The following is a 5,065-nucleotide window of genomic DNA, read 5'->3' as shown; positions in this document are numbered from 1 at the left end:
TTGGCTTGTTTGTTTTTTCGAATTCTGAACACATACCATGTCAGAGAGAAAAGGACAACTTAAAATGTGTGACTTGGACAAAGCCCAAAGAGTCACCTTTTGACCAAATTTTAGTAACGCTTCTCTGAGCCTTCTTTCGGCTTGGACTGCCCCCACCTCCACCTGCTTTTGGCCCACTCAGCCCAGTCTGAGCAAATAATCCTGCTAAATCAACCCTTACCCATGATATCAGATGAAGTTCATTATCATTCACCTTTGATGTCTTGACCAACCTTTAGCAAGATTCCTGTTAGGCCAGTTTAGCAAGAATTCCTATCCTTGATGTCTCCTGTTAGTAATTTTCCACCCACTGAGATTCTTACTATGATTATGGCTATTGCAATACCACTATTGCTGTCTTGAACAAAGTCTGTCACTATTCATAGATGGGGCCTCACGTGGCAAGAGGCCAGGCACATGGGAACTAATTCCATCAGTGAAGGCTCCACCCTCATGACCTCCTAGTACCATCACCTTTTGTGTTACGATTTCCATGTATTAATTTTAGGGGAACACAAACACTCAGACCATAGCAAACAACTTTACTGTTAACTACTGTGCCCAAAACAGTATTTAAAATCAGACAAATGCAAACTGGAAACCTGTTGAGCAATAGGTTAATTTTCATTTGACAAAAACTGAGAATCATAATACTACCAACCTACCCAGAGTCCTTGTGAAGATAAACAGTATGTGTAAAATATTTAGAACAGTATTTGCATATGATAAATGTTCAATGACTAATACATATTATATATTATTATGGAACCGTGATCCTACTACTACTGCTAATAATAATGAGAGAATAAGAGGAATAAGAGGAAGAAGAAGAAGACGAAGACAAAGAAGGAGGAGGAGGAGGGAGGAAGAGGGCAAATGGTATATTTTTCAGCGGTGTGTGTGTGCATGTGCATATTTAAAATGGTTTTGTGCATGTTTGAAAGGGAAGTATAGTGGACATTTTTAGCTTATGCCTTCCAGCACGCAGTTCCTCTCCAGGTAACAAATCCTATTTTTACTTCAGGAAAAGTATATTTTTTGCTTGTATACAGTTGGAGCTCTGCTTAAGGTGCTCTGCTCTCCCTGTTCACCCTGATCTTGGTGTTCTGACAGTCTTGAGCTGATTGTCTGGATCCTTAGATGTTTCCTGTTTCTTTGGCCCTTTTCTATTTTATTTTACTTTTCCAGCTATTTTACATGTGAAGAATACATATCCCTTTAATAAATTATCTTTTATATAGATTGATCAGGGATAATCTCTGTTGTTTGCAACCATATAATTCTAACTGGGTGTAGAATAAGAGTGAATAGAATTTTTAAACAAGGAGGGAAAGAATAAGTGAATAGAATTAAAAAAACAAGGAGTGGAGCAGTCATTCTAGAGCTGAAGATAGGCTTTCCTTCAATTCATCTAGGATTACAACAGCAGGGAGGGGAGAGAATTACAGAGAAGAATGTGTGGAAGCAAATGATATTATAAAAGATTTCTATGTGAAAGCACAGGTAGATAACCTTGATCTCAGTAAAGACAAATATTACACAATCATCCATTCTAAATGAGAATAAAAGAGAGTAAGTGGAATCTCAAGGAAAAAGAGGGTACAAAATAACCACTATAAAGTGTCCTCTGAAAAAAGAGAACTTATAAAGCTAGCGTTTTTTAGACATTGGCAAGAAAACCTCATATTAAATTTAAGAGAGAGAGCACTGAGTATTCTAATATATTTTCTCATGATAAAACCACTCAATATCAGTAAGCTTTGCCTAATCCAGGTTTTTGTTCTCTGGCAGCAAGTCATAATGAAAAGTAATTTAGTTTATATAATGCAAGTTGAAATATTAGATTTTCAACCAGAGTAAAATATTTGAATCTGAGAGAGTGATAAAATCTTGGGAATTAATGGCATAGTACCAGAGTGGACTCAAAGCATAACATGCCTCAAAGAAACATAGAAAAATAGGTCACATCCCTGTCACATCTGTCAGAAAGATGCACAAAACAATATTTAGCAACTAATGGCTGCTTCTATCATTGAAATATCGAGAAGACTAAAAGGAAAACTTTGAATTATTTATATACAACACTGTGACTTCAGAAAAAATACAACTTCTAGTTCCTGCGCAAGTTTTATCTCAACTCTCTACACCATAACTGACCAACAGAAAGTTGGTGATGATGAAATGTTCTATGACAAAGATAATTTGACACATATAGTCTGTACTGTCACATGGGCCCAGAGGCTAGGCTACTGTATTGAATAGCACAGCTCTGCACCATATATATCTTATTAATCTATTGATATTCTAAAAATGTATATGCAATATCCAAGAACAGCCCAAATGGAAAGTACAGATGATAATCTAAGAAATGATAAAATAGCTAGAATTTTATTATGGTTTCAATTTGTTTGTAAAAGTATGCTAATTTTATTACACATACTAGTGTTCTCATATATTTTCAGTTTAACTTTTAAAGAAAATAAAGTGTGTCTGTGGTGGTTAATATAGAGTGTCAAGTTGATTGGATTGAAGGATGCAAAGTATTGTTCCTGGGTGTCTCTGAGGGTGTTGCCAAAGGAGACAAATATTTGAGTCAGTGTACTGAGAAAGGCAGACCCACCCTCATCTGGGTGGTCACCATCTAATCAGCTGCCAGCTGTGGCTAGAATAAAGCAATCAGAAGAAAGTGGAATGAAGAGACTTGCTGCGTCTTCTGAACTCCATCTTTCTCCCGTGTTGGATGCTTCCTGCCCTAGAACATCAGACTCCAAGTTCTGTAGCTTTTGGACTCTTGGACTTCCACCAGGGATGAGCCAGGGGCTCTTGGGCCTTTGGCCACAGACTGAACGCTGCACTGTCAGCTTTCCTACTTTTGAGGTTTGGGGACTCCGACTGGCTTCCTGCTCTTCAGTTTGCAGATGGCCTATTGTGAGACTTCACGTGTGATCGTGTGAGTTAATACTCCTAATAAACTCCCCTTCATATATACATATATCTATTAGTTATTTAGAGAACCCTGACTAATACAATGTCTAAATACCAAATTGATATTTTTTTCACACAAGTGGGAAAGAATATGAGATTATTTTTAAAGATATAAATAATTACCTTATATTACATTTAGTTAATTTGCGCCTAATAGTTTTTTAGGAAATGATTCATTTCTATTTTTGGAGGATTTACTGATTTGAGTGACATATCCACTGAATAAATTTTGATGAAATATTTTGGAACAATATTTTGCTTTATCACTAAGAATTTTGCTCCTGGAGTTTATAGCTTAATTTCCTAATAAACTACTATCAAAACTGTTATCATAAAAGATCAAGTAACATCTTTTTTTTAAAAATAAAAAGTGTGCAGTACATGCCAATGTTTAAAAAATAGTTCCTGTGTAAAATTTCAGGAAAGTGGGGACAGTGGGGAATAAGAAAGAGTAATTATGCAGATATTTCTCTCTTGGTCCGTATAGGTAGCAATGCAAGTGCTACCTTTGAGATTTTCTTGCTGCCAGAAACGTCCAATCAAACGAGGAAGATATCATAAGTAATTATAGGTAGAGTAGTAAAGAATATATGTGAAAATACAGAGGAAAAAAGATTAATTCAAATTGAGATGTTCTGATAAAATTCTAAGAGGTGGACAGAAAGATATGTTTCTGATCATGTAGATATTAAATGAATTATGCTGTTTATAAAATATAGGAATATAAAATTAATATCCACTAAGACCTCTGTGTATAAAAACTACATAAGAAGTAGTTGTCTATTAGCTTACATTTTCTAAGAATTACGCAAAAAGAAAAGAATAAAAGATGTAATTTCTTATGAGAGACTTCACAATGCAGAGAGAAGTGGATTATATTTATTAAGATCTAGGAAACATATTTTCTGCATGTATAATATTTTTTACACAAGTGGGGGACACTATGAGATTAGTTCTTAAAGATATAATTACCTTAAATTAAATTTTGCTTCATTTACACTTAATGGTTTTTTAGGAAATGATTTATTCCTACTTTTTGAGGATTTACTGATTTGACTGAGATATCCACTGAATAAATTTTGATGAAATGTTGAAACAATATTTTGCTTTATTACTAAGTATTTTGCTACTGGAGTTAATGCTCTAAATTACAAATAAGTATATCTATTACTGTTGGTAAGTTTAGCTATAATAACAACAGAAAAATATATAAAGGCATGTGCACATATGGGAAAATACATGCACACACACACACACACATAATATCTAGTGGATTTATCTCAAAACTAGAAGATTGAACCCAAGGATGCATCTCCATCAAAATAAAAAATGTACATTTTAGTCAGTTATATGGATGTGTTATCTTCATACAAGAGAAGTACTACCATATTATCAGTTATCATGTAGGAACTACTAATATCATAGGAAAGCACAGTACTTAATGTGACTTATGTAGTAGAATTTAGATATACTTTAGATTAACATATGCATGGGAAAAATATACAAGTTAAGATAGTATAAAGGCAGTATTTTACTTATATATAGTTAGCAATATGTGTATGAGATTCAAATAATTAAAAATTAAGCTGTATCCATGGAATATAATAACCATATTCAGACAGCTTGCTTAATGCCAAAATAGATTACAGAATAAACTCTGCCTTAAACACATATTTTGTTTCGGATAATTGTCCCTATATTCTTTTTTTCTTCTCTTACCTTTACATTTAATACTGACTACATTATTTGCCGGACTTGAAAGCCTGCAATTAGGCCGGGCGCGGTGGCTCAAGCCTGTAATCCCAGCACTTTGGGAGGCCGAGACGGGCGGATCACGAGGTCAGGAGATCGAGCCCATCCTGGCTAACACGGTGAAACCCCGTCTCTACTAAAAAATACAAAAATCTAGCCGGGCGAAGTGGCGGGCGCCTGTAGTCCCAGCTACTCCGGAGGCTGAGGCAGGAGAATGGCGTAAACCCGGGAGGCGGAGCTTGCAGTGAGCTGAGATCCGGCCACTGCACTCCAGCACGGGCGACAGAGC

The sequence above is a fragment of the Rhinopithecus bieti genome, unplaced genomic scaffold, assembly GCF_001698545.2.
Source record: "Rhinopithecus bieti isolate Rb0 unplaced genomic scaffold, ASM169854v2 scaffold_21441, whole genome shotgun sequence".
Classification (NCBI taxonomy): Eukaryota; Metazoa; Chordata; class Mammalia; order Primates; family Cercopithecidae; genus Rhinopithecus; species Rhinopithecus bieti.
This window is presented reverse-complemented; position numbering follows the sequence as displayed.